General features: G+C 42.6%; 1 protein-coding gene across 14 annotated transcripts in view; it reads right to left on the bottom strand.

Annotated features, from left to right (window-relative positions):
- LOC140455148 (ras/Rap GTPase-activating protein SynGAP-like) overlaps positions 1 to 15379 on the bottom strand; it is a 1171996-nt gene that overhangs the window by 659654 nt on the left and 496963 nt on the right. The window lies entirely within an intron of this gene.

Below are 15379 nucleotides of genomic sequence, written 5' to 3' on the forward strand. Positions count from 1 at the left end.
CTGGTACAATTACACATTGAAAAGGCATCTGATAAGAACATGAATATGAAGGGTTTCTAGGGACATGGGCCAAATGCTGGCAAATTGGATTAGATTAATTTAGGATATCTGGTTGGCATGGATGAGTTGGGACTGAAGGGTCTGTTTCCATTCTGTACACCTCCACGACACTATGACGCTAAATTCAGTGCCCTCACCTTAGAGGTCCACGTTAGTAAATGGATCTTCAAATTGCATATTCTACTAAATGTACCTTCATCCAGAAATGAGGATGCTCACTCATAAATAGTTGTGACTCATCAGATACTGAAGAAGTCTTCACATTGGGCTGAGAAGCAGCAAGTAACATTCATTCCACACAGGTGTGAGGCAAGGATCATCTCCAAAAAGAAATCTAACTATCTCCCATAGACATTGAATGTCATTACTATGTCTATACTTCCTACAATCAACATTCTGGGAATTACCCTTGACCAGAAAATTAACTGAAACAGCCACATAAATACCTGATTACAAGAGCAGTTTAGATGCTGAGATTTCTGCACCAAGAACTAACTTCCTGATTACAAAAGACCGCATACCATTACAAGGTACACATCAGGATGTTCTTCTTCAGTTATGTGACTGAGAGGCACTTCAATGACATCCAATAAACTCAACATTATCCAGGACAAAGCAACCTACTTGACTGACCAACCCATCCACCACCATAAAGGTTCACTCCCTCCACTAATGATACACAATAGCAGTAGTGTTTACCATCTACAAGATGCACTGTAGCAATTCACCAAGGCTCCTTATATAGTAACTTCCAGAATTAACTGCTGCCACCAGGAAAGGCAAGGTTAGCAGATGAATGGAACACTGCAATCTCAATATCCCCTCTCAGTCATACACTGCTCACCATTGGAATTTTATCACCATTCCTTCAAGGTCATTAGGTCAAACTATTGAAACCCTTGTTCTAAAGGCACTGTGGATATACCTACTCCACATGGACAGAGCTTAAAAGTGTGATGCTGGAAAAACACAGCAGGTCAGGCAGCAAAGGAACAGGAGAATCAACGTTTCGGGCATAAGCCCTTCTTCAGGAACCAATTCTCCTGTTGCTTTGATGCTGCCTGACCTGCTGCGCTTTTCCAGCAACACATTTTTAAGCTCTGATCTCCAGCATCTGCAGTCCTCATTTTCTCCACATGGGCAGTGATAGTTCAAGAATTTAGGGATGGAAAATAAGTGCTGGCCCAACTATTGATGCCTATAACCTGTAGTTATTCAAAGAATACTTTGAAAGAAACTCCTGCTACATTCACCACAACGCCATCTTATTTCTACCAAAGTTGATGGTCGAATGTCTGTTTAAAGAGTACACAGTGGGAGGTAGGGGATTCGATGCTGCTGAATGACAGATGCAAAACCTGCACCCTCACTTTGATCCAAGACCCAAAAGGAGCTTTCCACATCCATCAAGGTTTTACCTGCACATCCACCAATATCATTTATTGTATCCGTTGCTCCCGATATGGTCTCCTCTACATTGAGGAGACTGGACGCCTTCTAGCAGAGCGCTTTAGGGAACATCTCTAGGACACCCGCACCAATCAACCACACCGCCCTGTGGCCCAACATTTCAACTCCCCCTCCCACTCTGCCGAGGACATGGAGGTCCTGGGCCTCCTTCACCGCTGCTCCCTCACCACCTGATGCCTGGAGGAAGAACGCCTCATCTTCCGCCTCAGAACACTTCAACCCCAGGGCATCAATGTGGACTTCAACAGCTTCCTCATTTCCCCTTCCCCCACCTCACCCCAGTTCCAAACTTACAGCTCAGCACTGTCCCCATGACTTGTCCTACCTGCCTATCTTCTTTTCCAGTTATCCACTCCACCCTCCTCCCTGACCTATCACCTTCATCCCGTCCCCCACTCACCTATTGTACTCTATGCTACTTTCTTCCCACCCCCACCCTCCTCTCATTTATCTCTCCACCCTTTAGGCACTCTGCCTGTATTCCTGATGAAGGGATTTTGCCTGAAATGTGGATTTTACTGCTCCACGGATGCTGTCTGAACTGCTGTGCTTTTCCAGCACCACTAATCCAGAATCTGGTTTCTAGCATCTGCAGTCATTGTTTTTACCTCGATGACATGATTTGACTATTGTTTGTACTTCTGGCATATAACAGGTTCATGCATAATGCCCTCATGAAGATGGCATTCAGTTCATGCTGCACTGGAAATTGGCACTTTAGCAAGAGGAATGGAAAATCAGAACATTGTTTAAATAGAGAGAGAGAGATTGCAGAAGTCTGTGGCACAGAAGATCTAGGTGTGCTGACACAAGCATCACAAAATGTTAGCATGCAGATATACAAAGTAAATTGGAAGTTGGTCTTTATTGCAAAGTTCAAAAAAGCTCACTGGGCTGATTCTGAGGATGAAATGTTTGATTTATGAAGAAAATTTGAGTTGGTTGGGTTTATATCCATTGTAATTTAGAAGAATGAGATGATCTTAATGAAACACTTAAGATTCTAATGGGATTTGACAGGTAGATGCTGAAAGAATGTTTCTTCTTGTGGTAGAGACTAAGGGTTAGTTAGCTCAGTTGACTGGTTGGTTTGCACTGCAGAGTGATGCCAACAGCATTTGTTCAGTTCCTGCATTGGTTGAGGTTAGCATGAAGACTCTCTCTCTCAATCGCTCCCCTCAACTGATATATAGTGGGCCTCAGGTTAAACTCATCACCAGTCATCTCTCTCTAAGAAGAGAACAGCCCTGTGGTCTTGTAACACTATGCTGACTATTTTTTCAAAGAGAAAAGAAATAGGGGATACAATTGGAAAAGTAAGGAATCTCCTATTTAAGATGGAGATGAGGAGTAATTTCTTTTGTTAGATGGTCATGTAATCTTTGAAATCCTCTTCTCCAGTGAGCAGGTGAACATAACAAATATATGAATTAGAAGTAAAAATAAGCATTTGGCCCCACAAGCCTGTTCCACAATTCAATAAGATCTTGGCTGGCCTGTTTGTGTTTCAAATACTACATTCCTCCAGCAACCTTTGTTTCCCATGCCTAACAAGGATCTATTTACCTCTGCCTTAAAAATAACCTTGCCTCCACCACTCTCTAAGGTGGAAGGTGTAAAGTTGCACAGTACCCAACAGAAAAAAAACTCATCTGTGTCCTCAAAGGGCAATTTAAAAAAAAGTGGGCCTCGTCTGGGTCTCAAACAGAAGAGGAAACATTCTTTCTATGTCCACTTGTTAAAAATGTTCAGGATCGTCCACACTTCAATCAAGTCACATATCACTCTTCTAAATGTTATCAATCTCTTTCAACGCATATACAATGTTAATTAAATAAGCAGACCCAAACTACACTATTTGAAATGTAGTTTCACCAATGCCCTGTACATAAAAAAAATGTATTATGTTTCAATCTTTATTTTATCTCCTAATAAAGGATAACATTCAATTACTTGCTGTACCTGCACACTAACTTCTTGTGACTCATGTACCTCAGAATTTTAACATTGTTGCCCTGCTTAATTAATAGGAGGAGAAAGTGCGGACTGCAGATGCTGGAGATCAGAGCTGAAAATGTGTTGCTGGAAAAGTGCAGCAGGTCAGGCAGCATCCAAGGAACAGGAGAATCGACGTTTCGGGCATAAGAAGGGCTTATGCCCGAAACGTCGATTCTCCTGTTCCTTGGATGCTGCCTGACCTGCTGCGCTTTTCCAGCAACACATTTTCAGCTCTGCTTAATTAATACACTGCTTTATCATTGTTCCTGGCAAAGTGAACAACTTCGCATTTTCTCACACTATATTCTATCTGCCAAATTTTAGTCCACTAACTTAATCTATCTGTATCCATTCACAACTTTGTTATGCCTTCTTCACAACATAATTTCCTACCTGTTTCTGAAACGTCTGAAAATTAAGGGTGGGTGAGTCAGATGGATATTTTGATAGGCAAGGGAGTCAAGGATTATGGGGGTTGGAGGCAAGCAGGATAATGGAGTTAAAGCGACAATCAGGTCAATCATGACCTTATGGAATGGAAGAGTAGGGTTAATTAGCTTACTCCTAGTTCTTTCAATCCTATGATCTTCGTAGCAATATATCATTTTTCTACTAAATTGACAACTATGGCACCATAAATAGCAGTGCAACAGTGTCAGATATTTTAGGCATTGGTCTGAATTTACTGTGAGCCTTGGCACGCTACATTCTGGCAAATTTACCACAGGAGGCCACCGATCTGTCTTCCTTCAGGCTGCATTGAGGTTGGCAGATGGGTTCTGAATGCTTCCAACCCCATCAGAGAGCCAACTATCCAGAGGCCAAAGCAGCACCATTGGAAGAGCTGGGTGCTGCTGGGATAGGCAGGAAACCTTGAGCTTATAACTTGTAAATTTGAAAAAATAACAAGAAAACTTCAAGGGATCAAGGTGGGGGAATCTCTTTGTTCGAGGATGTTTTCATTGCTCATGGCCCTGAATTTGTGCCATTGAGTTCTCTGCCTTGGTGGGCACCTACAAGAGGCTACCTGCATGAAGCTGGTATTGCCACTCTGCCTTTGCATTCATTATGTGTTCAAGAGTTGTAGGCATGCTGATCATTCAAACTGTGATCTGTATCCCCACAGCAGAGTCCACATGCTGTGGATACATTTATTTATTGCTTATCTCTAAATGCCTTCAAGAAGGCGGTCGTGAACTTGGACCACTGTAGTCCATATGGTGTATGGATATCCACAGCCCAGTTAGGAAGAGGATTTCAGGATTATGACACTGAAAGAACAGTGGCATCTTGCAAGTCAGGAACAGTGAGTGGCTTGGATGGAATCAGGTGCTGCTGTTCCCATATATATGTTGCCCTTATTCTTTTACATGGTAGAAGTTGCAGGATTGGAAGATGCTATCTAAGGAGCCTTGGTGAGTTAGTACAGCTTGTAGATGGTGAAAGCTGTTGCTCCTATGCAGAGCTGAAGGGAGTGGAGTTGTAGGTGGTAACACTAAAACCCTTTCAGGGAAGTAGAATTCCACTGGGAAGCTATCATTAAGTGCGTCCCTACTATCTTAATAGGCATAATTCTGCCCACTGTTTCAGAAAAATGCCCCAAATATGGTCAAGAAGAACATTTACCTAATGACTTAATGGAAACATCGGTCCTAGGGTGTCAACCATTTCCAGCCTATAGCAGTTAATTAGATGACGGGACTGGGTGTAATTTAGCTGATCTTTGCAGTGATAGCAAGCTCAGTGGAAATGTAAGCTGTGAAGAGGGCAAAATGTTAAGGGTTTAAATGGAGAGGGATTTGGTAAGTGTGTACGAAAAAATGTTCTTATTCAGTTGTACATATACCTACTAGAGAAGGTGCAAAACTTGATCTACTCTTGTGAAATAAAGCAGGGTAAGTGACTGAGGTGTCAGTGGGGGAGTACTTTGGGGCCAGCGACCATAATTCTATTAAATTTAAAATAGTGATGGAAAAGGATAGACCAGATCTAAAAGTTAGAAGTTCTAAATTGGAGGAAGGTCAATTTTGACAGTATTAGGCAAGAAGTTTGAAAAGTTGATTGAGGGCAGATGTTCGCAGGTAAAACGACGGCTGGAAAATGGGAAGCCTTCAAAAATGAGATAACGAGAATTCAGAGACATCATATTCCTCTTAGGATGAAAGGCAAGGCTGGTAGGTGTAGGGAATCTTGGATGACTAGAGAAATTGAGGTTTTGGTTAAGGAAAAGAAGGAAGCATATGTCAGATATAGACAGGATAGATCAAGTGAATCCTTAGAAGTATGTAAAGACAGTAGAAATATACTTAAAGGGGAAATCAGAGGGAAAAAAGGGGACATAAGAAGCTTTGACAAGTAGGATTAAGGAGAATCCAAAGGGATTTTATAAATACATTAAGGACAAAAGGATAACCAGGGAGAGAATAGGGCTCTTATAAGATGAGCAAGGCAGCCTATGTGTGGAACCACAGGAGATGGGGTAGATACTAAATGATTTTTTTTGCATTAGTGTTTACTATGGAGAAGGAACTGGAAGATACAGATTATGGGGAAATAGATGAGGTGACATCTTGAAAAATGTCAATATTACAGAGGAGGAGGTGCTGGATGTTTTAAAACGTATGAAGATGGATAAATTCCCAGGACCTGATGAAGGAGCAGCACTCTGCAAGCTTGTACTTCCAAATAAACCAGTTGGACTATAACCTGGTATTGTGTGATTTTTAACTGTGTGAACTTCAGTAAAGCGTTCAACAAGGTTCCTCATGGCTGACTGATTAGCAAGGTAAGATCACATGGAATACAGGGAGAACTAGCCATTTGGATACTGAACTGGCTCAAAGGTAGAAGACAGAGGGTGATGGTGGAGGGTTGCTTATCAGACTGGAGGCCTGTGACCAGTGGAGTGCCACAAGAATCGGTGCTGGGTCCATTGCTTTTTGTCATTTATATAAATGTTTTGGATGTGAACATAGGAGGAATAGTTAGTAAGTTTGTAGATGACACAAAAATTGGAGGTGTAGTGGACAGTGAAGAAGGTTACCTCAGAGAACAATAGGATCTTGATCAGATGGGCCAAGGAGTGGCAGTTGAACTTAGATAAATGTGAGGTGCTGCAGTTTGGAAAGGTAGATCTGGGCAGGACTTATACCCTTAATGGTTAGGTCCTGGGGAATTTTGCTGAACAAAGAGACCTTGGAGTGCAGATTCATAGTTCCTTGAAAGAGGAGTCTCAGGTAGATAGGATAGCGAGGAAGGCATTCGGTATGCTTTCCTTTAATGGTCAGAGTACTGACTATAGGAATTGGGAGGCTATGTTGCTGCTATACAGGATTTGACAACATTTAGAATATTGTGTGCAATTCTGGTCTCACTGCAATAGGAAGGATGTTGTGAAATGGTTCAGAAAAGATTTACAAGGATGTTGCCAGGGTTGGAGGATTTGTGCTATATGGAGAGGTTTAATAGGCTGGGACTGTTTTCCCTGAAGCATCAGAGGTTTATAAAATCATGAAGGGCATAGATAGGGTAAATAAACAACGTCTTTTCCCTGGGGTAGAGGAATCCAGAACTAGAGGGCATAGGTTTAGGGTGAGAGGGGAAATATTAAAAAGGGACCTAAGGGGTGACATTTTCTTGCAAAGGGTGGTATGTGTATGGAATGAGTTGCCAGAGGAAGTGGTGGAGGCTGGTACAATTGCAAAATTTAAAAGGCATCTGGATGGGTGGATAAATAAGAAGGATTTAGAGGGATTTGGGCCAAGTGCTGGCAAATGGGACTAGATTAATTTAGGATATCTGGTAGGCATGGACGAGCTGGATTGAAGGGTCTACTTCCGTGCTGTACATCTCTATGACTCTAAAACAGCTGAATAGGAATATAGGTGGGTTAATGGCACAAGGCACAAATGGGTGATAATAAGGGCAAGAAACAAAAGATGGTTCTAGAAAAGGCATAGATGAAAGTAGCAGAATCATTCCTGATCACTGTCATCATAAAACACTGGAAGAAGGGCTTATGCCCGAAACATCGATTCTCCTGCTCCTTGGATGCTGCCTGACCTGCTGCGCTTTTCCAGCAACACATTTTTCAGCTCTGATCTCCAGCATCTGCAGTCCTCACTTTCTCCTACTTTCTTTTAGCTTTACTTGTTATATTTTCTGTCACATTGTCATCTTTCCCCTCCCCCCATTCCAGTGGGACTGTCTGTTCTTTCCAGTCTGGCAGTTAGACACACCATTTTTCTGCCATTGTCACATTCCAATCACTAAACTATCAACATCTTTTCTCCCCCGGCACTCTGCAGCCCACCACCACCCCAATCCCCCCACCAATAATAGCATAAATGCTGCCCCCTCCACACTTCAGCTCTGATGAGGAGTCATCTAGATTCAAAACGTTAGCTTGCTCTCTCTCCATGGATATTGCCTGACCTGCTGTGATCTTCAGTATTTGTTGTTTTCAGATCAGATTCTAGTGTCTGCAGTAATTTGAACTCGCTTGTGCTACCTGCATCATGTAAGAACATTGATTTGATCAACAGGTCACTTCCCCTCAGTTTTTAACTCATAGAACATGTTCAACATACCTATTTTATTTATATCCAAGAGTATTATTAAACTTTAATGTGAACCTTGATTGCTTGTGTTCTTTTTTGCACTCTGAACTTTGCTTATACATCCTTTCTCTTACCTCACATTTGTTACCAGTTTTACTATGATCACTTCCATCTCATCTGCTTCCATGAATTCAAGTTATTTCCATAGCTCGAATGATCCTTTTCTATTAACATGTTTCAGTGTTGTTTAAGTGTAGCTCACATTAGCAGGACAGTTCTTACCCATGCCCTTACTGGTGCCAGTCTTTCAGGAAACTGTTACCCACAGGAATCTTTCACAAATGCACCTATATCCCTAATCTGGTTTATCCTTATGGCATTTAGCATGGGGTTTTGAAAATAAACCTGAGATCATCACCCTCCTTTTCCAGTTATTTCTTAACATTCCTTACTTATCCTTGCACCATGTAGGTAACATAGCTTTTGAGAATCTAGAATATAATTGAAGATGCTATTATATATCTAACCCTGTGCTGCCCCTGTCCTGGAAGTGTTTGATGGGATAGTGAGTTAGAGCTTGACTCAGTACTAACCCCATGCAGTACCTGGTGTCAGATAATGGAATATGTAAATGATAATTATGTAACTGATGATGTTACTTTGACAACGGCAGAGTAGATGGCAAGAGATCAGATTAGAAAGAAGCATGTAAAGAGAGAAATACTACATTCAAAAATAAAGATTAATATTCAGTAACCTGCAATGTATAGTTATAAATAATGTTACAAATATGGGGCAGATATACTCTTAAATTGAATACTGCACAAAATGGTCCAAAATTCCAGTAACGTTGGAGAACAATTGCATATTCAGTAGTTTTCAATAAACTGCAATATATGATTGTAAATAAAGGGTGTTATAGTATTGAAAGATTGGAAGAGTCTTATTCTCAGAATGTACGTGTGGTCATCCACAGTCCAGAGATACTAAGGAGAAAACCTAACAATGTTACTCGCTGTATTAGTCTAAAACATAAAAGCAAATGGGAGAGGATGGGGGAACTGTGTAGCCTGTGCTGAATCTGCCCTGAGATAGTTTGATCGCACAGTGCAGAGAAAGCTTGACACTTTTTCCAACCTGTACTCTGCTTGAGTGTATATGGTGGAATAGTGTAGACAGAGCCTTATACTATAACTAAGACAGCGCTGTGTTCGACCTGAGAGTGTTTGGTAGGACAATATAGGTGGAGTTTTACTCTGTTTCTAACTTGTGCTGTACATGCCCTGGGAGTGTTTGTTGGGGACAATATTGAAGGTAATATAATAATTTGCAATATGATCTTCCTTGCAAAAATAAAAAATCATGAAATATTACATTCTTGAAAGAAATAAAATAAGTAAGAAACTCACTTCTGAAGCTTCAGTCAGGTTCTTACCGTCAATCTGAAGAATGGAATGTGGTAAATAGTGATAAGCTGAGATGGTTCTTTGGAGATTCAGCTGGAAAAGGATGTGAATGAACCAGTCTACTATTTATAGAGTGTGAGGGGGAGTTAATAGGAGAGAGAGAGGGAGGGAGAGAGACGTGAGGACGTGACAAAGTACATGGATACATGGTAATGGAGAGAAGGAAACATTGAGCAAGATGAAAAGGAGATATAGAGATACTAATACAGAAATGGAGGGGAAGTTGAGAGAAAAAGATGGGGAAGCAGATAGAAGTGTACAGACTGAATTTGTGATCAATGTCCTTGAATTGATTATCAGAGTAAACGGATGTCGCTGACAAGAGAATGTTTGTTGGGACAAGTTAAATATTCATTACTGGCTGTTCCTAGGAAGATGTACTTCAGATTTGCATGATTCAATTTATAGGTGCAATGTTGTCGGAGGAGGATGAGGAGGAGGAAGAGGAGCAACCAATAACTAGATTGTTGCATGGCAACAGCGTTCCCATGATACAGAGTTCAGGACTGAACCTCGCTCATCTGCTGCTCAGTAACATAGGAAAACCAGTGACAGAAAATGTAGTGGGTTTGACTGGCTTTCCATGATGAAGGAACTATTTTGTCCATAGACTTGAGCACAAAAATCCACGTTGCCATTCCAAAGGAAGGAGTGAAGGACTGCTGCACTGGCAGACAGTCAGGACTAAGGAAGTGCTGTACAGTACCATGTAGCATCAGTACTGAGGAAGTGATGCACTGTCAGAAAATCAGGACTGAGGGAGTGCTGCAGTGTTGGAAAGTCAGTACTGAGGGAGTGCTGCAAACAGGCAGTATTAAGATGTACCAAGATATGGCTGATTGAACACTTCAATACCTTTTACCTACTCTATCTCCATAATCATGTATGCTGTTGGTAGCTAGAAATCTATCAATCTCTACCTTAACCATATTCAAAGAATGAGATTTTCCAAACCTCTATAGGAGAACACTTCAGAAGTTCACAACTCTCTGAGTAGTCTAATTATTCTCCGCATCTTGGACCAAAGTGGTATCCTCCATGTATTTTTCTGAGCCCCTGGTTTTATCTCAAGTCGGGGGGAGGGTTATCCTTTATCCCTTTAAGTATTTTGAAAGGTTTCAATGAGATGAAATCTCATTGTTTGAAACTATAGAGAATACAGGCCCAGTTTGCCCAATCTTTCTTTATAGGACAGTCCTGCCATCCCTTCATTCCTGATTTGGAGATGTCGGTGTTGGACTGGGGTGTACAAAGTTAAAAATCACACAACACCAGGTTATAGTCCAATAGGTTTAATTGGAAGCACACTAGCTTTCGGAGCAACGCTCCTTCATCAGGTGATAGTCACCTGATGACGGAGCATCGCTCCAAAAGCTAGTGTGCTTCCAATTAAACCTGCTGGACTATAGCCTGGTGTTGTGTGATTTTTAACTTTGTTCATTCCTGATGAAAGGCTTATGTCCGAAACATCGATTCTCCTGCTCCTCGAATGCTACTGACCTGCTGTACTTTTCCAGCACACACACTCTCAACTCTGATCTCCAGCATCTACAGTCCTCACTTTCTCCTAGTTGACCCCTGGAAGTCTAGAAACTTTCATTGAACTCTCTCTCTATGCCAATAATATATTTCCTGAGATGAGGAAACCAAAGCTGCACATAGTACTCCAGGTTTGGACTAACCACTCCCTCAGTCCTGACCCTCTGACAATGCAACTATCCTCAATCCTGGCTTTCTGACACTGCCTCAGCACTTCTTCCCTGACAGTGTAGTACTCCTTCACTACTGATGCTGCATGGGTACTGAATCAAGACTACACTACACCTGGCATTCAAAGAAGTATGAAAAAAAAACTGAAAATAATTTAGGATTGCAGCGGTGTTTTTGTGTGTACTGGAGCCTACATACATAAACAAAAAAGGCTCTCATATGTAGACATACCATGTATATGCTCTATGGCTATTTTAGTGCTACCTAGAGTTGACAATCTCAGTCTGTTAGTATCCAAGACTAATTTTTGTGTTCATTGACTCTATGTTTATTTGAACATGAGTCTCTATAATACTTTTAAGCCAGTTTGGTTTATCACTGATTATGCCATTCAAGTCTGAAAGTTTTGGGGTTAATCTCCACCGCATCTCCTCCAATTCCCGCACCTCCACCCTTGAACCCCGCCCCTCCAATCGCCACCAGGACAGAACCCCACTGGTTCTCACCTTCCACCCACCAACTTCCATATACACCGTATCATCCTTTGTCATTACCACCACCTCCAAACAGACTCCACCACCAGGGATATATTTCCCTCCCCTCCCCTATCAGTCTGGAGAGACCACTCCCTCGTCAGGTCCACACCCCCCCACCAACCCAACTCCCACCTTCCCCTGCAACCACAAGAAATGCAAAACTTGTGCCCACACCTCCCCCCTCACTTCCCTCCAAGGCCCCGAATCCTTCTATATCCGTCACAAATTCACCTGCACCTCCACACACATCATTTACTGTATCCGCTGCACCCGATGTGGTCTCCTCTACATTGGGGAGACAGGCCACCTACTTGCGGAATGTTTCAGGGAACACCTCTGGGACACCTGCACCAACCAACCCAACCGCCCCGTGGCTGAATACTTTAACTCCCCCTCCCACTCCACCAAGGACATGCAGGTCCTTGGCCTCCTCCATTGTCAGACCCTGGCCACAAGACACCTGGAGGACGAGCGCCTCATCTTCCGCCTAGGAACCCTCCAGCCACACGGGATAAATGTAGATTTTTCCAGCTTCCTAATTTCCCCTCCCCTCTACCTTATCTCAGTCCCAACTCCCGGATTCAGCACTGCCCTCTTGACCTGCAATCTTCTTCCCGACCTCTCCGCCCCCACCCCCTCTCCGGCCTATCACCCTCACCTCCTTCCACCTATCGTATTCCCAGCACCCCTCCCCAAAATTCCCTACCTTTTATCTCAGCCCGCTTGGCATATTAGCCTCATTTCTGAGGAAGGGCTTATGCCCGAAACGTCGATTCTCCTGCTCCTCGGATGCTGCCTGGCCTGCTGTGTTTTTTCAGCACCACATCTTTCAGCATGTGGTCCAGGTCAATGCTCCCAAAGTAATACTGCTAGAGCTCTGCTTTGTCAGAGAATGCTGTCTTTTGAGTAAGATGTCAAACTTTATTTCTGTCAATTTGTTCAGAAAGAGGCGTTGTTTGAAGAAGAGCTGAAGCCTTTGCTGAACATTGATCCCTCAACCTGCATGACCTCATGTGATCCACTTGTCTCAGTGTTGTTTGAGAGAGCTTGCTGAGTACTAACTGGCTGCAGCATTTCAATCAGTGACTACAGCATCCACAATACTTCGCTTCCATACTTCGCAAAACAAATTGGCAATGTAGTGCCTTGTCGTGTCGTGAAGTCGTGGAGGGTACTGTATAAATACACATTTTCTCAACCTAATTTTAGCTGCTCTCCTCACTGGGCTTCTCACTACTACTATTTTGATGACTGCCGTTCTGGTGAGCCTACTGTGGTTCCTGATGTCTATCATGCCCTTGCTCTCTTTGTTCCTCACCCGTGTCCTGAACTTATCCTGCACTAACTGTCTGGTGTGGATTGAACACACCTAACCCACAGTCATCCCACCTGGTGCTTGTTTCAGCTGGCCTGTGTTTATTTTGCCTGTCCCACTCTCTTGTGCCTGTCTCAAACTCTTCCCAGCTGTGCCTTGCACTTTCTCCAGCTGCCTCCTGCACTGAGACCATCTGTCTCACACTCATTCAGCTGGGTCTACCACTCAATCTGCTTCTCATATACTCAATCTTCTGTCCCATACTCCTTCTGTACTTACTTTATGTGTTTCACCTACTTTGTCTGGTTCATCCTCGCTCCATTATCCCACAGTCACCTTGAACTTAACCCACTAGTTCCATACTCGCCATACTTCACACTGCTTGTCCCACACTCACTCAGCACTTAGTCCATTTGAACCACAATCAATTCGTCAGTTCCTAACTCACTCTGCCTGTCCCGACTCACTTCACTGTACCACACTCACCTCTTACTGTATCCATCTGACCGACACTTTTTTGCACGTTTTACATTCATTCTACCTGTCTTACACAAACTCCACTGTGCATTCACTCTGTCCTACTCTCACCCTAATTATTCCTTGCATTCACTGACTATGTTCCCTCACACTCCATTGCATTTGCCCTGCCTGTCAATACAAGTAAATGTTGTACATAAATGCAGGTTTCTGCATCAATGCACATATTAAATAAATGCAAGTTGCAGATAAGCACATTTTATGTCTACAAGTGGTACACAAATATAAGTATCTAAATCTATGTCTAGCAAGCGAAAATTTCTATGTTAAAAAATAGAAGACTAAGGAACAGTTCAGTATAGGAGCTCATTCTTCAGCCCTTTGGGATAAACAAACCAGTTAGTCCCATTCTCCTGCTCATTTCCCTACAATTTATTTTCTTTAGTTTTCTTGTTTTCTGTTTATTTAGTTCCCTTTTTTAAGGCTACTGGCAGATGTGCACATGATGAGGCATTGCACTGAAAATCTCAAGTATTCATTGCTTAAAACAGTTTCTCCCCCTCACCACTGGTAATTCTGCCAGTTAAACAGTGTCTCTGTTTGTGGGAACAACTTCCCTTCATTTTCTCAATTAAATCCTTTCATGCTATTAACGCCTCAGTCAAGTGTCTTCCCCCGTCTTTGCTCCAAGGATGAAAATACAAGCATGTCTTGTCTACACATATGTGTGTAATCCCTCAAAACAGGAACCATCTGAGTACACTCCTTATGTACCCTCTCCAGATGCTTTGCATCCTTTATAAAGCTTGGTATCCAGAATTATGAAATGTGAGCGGGAATAGGCCATTTGTCCCTGGAGCCTGCTATGCTGCTCACCTACATCGTAGCTGATCTTCTACTTAATGCCATTTTCCCTTCACCATCCCCATATGCCATTACGTGGTAAATATCCAGAAACCTATAGACATCTGACTTCAGCATACGTAATGACCGATCCTTCATAGCCCTCTGGGTGGAGAATTCAAAAGATTTGTCACGCTCCGAGTAAAAAATTTCCCTCTCATCTCTGTCCTAAATGGGGACTTAGTCTGAAACAGTGCCTCCTGGTTCTAGACTCCAGTAGCCAAGGGTGAGCTTCCATCTGCATTTACCCTGTTGATCCCTGTAAGACATTTGTATGCTTCAATGAGATAATCAGATTTGAACATAGTTTCCCAGGGTAGAGTTGGAAGAATTAGCAGACTGATTGTTAATTCACTTGAAGCAAAAGCTCCTTCCACAATCTACAATCCAGGAGCATACCTGTTTAATGGCATATAATCAGTGACAAGGGTTTAAGGAGATGTTACTGCAACAACAACAACAGTACCACTGACACTTTGTACATTTCGAATGATAATGCTTATCAGCACAGAATTAGAGAAGGGCACAGGCAAGATTCTTATTATAGCACCTCATGTCGAGATGTAAGTCTTGTCACGAACCATCAGGCAGCATGTGTACATCCTCCTCAGTTCCTGCCAGAGCTGTTCCTCAATGCCAACGCCTCCACTCAAATTTTGAGTAGCAGATTGTATGTGTCTTGAGGTGATGTGAACTAACATAATGTGGGGACAGTCCTCTCCTTGCTTAAGTACCACCCACCTCCCTCCAGGAGAGGCTTTTTCGCTCCTGACCATCTCAGCATCAACCTGCAACTTTTACACATTCAATCTTGTTGCATTATGATTTTCTGTGCTTCCCATATTTGCAGGTATCAACCATGACTCAATCTGCACTGAGCGTGCC

The sequence above is a fragment of the Chiloscyllium punctatum genome, chromosome 30 (assembly GCF_047496795.1).
Source record: "Chiloscyllium punctatum isolate Juve2018m chromosome 30, sChiPun1.3, whole genome shotgun sequence".
Lineage (NCBI taxonomy): Eukaryota > Metazoa > Chordata > Chondrichthyes > Orectolobiformes > Hemiscylliidae > Chiloscyllium > Chiloscyllium punctatum.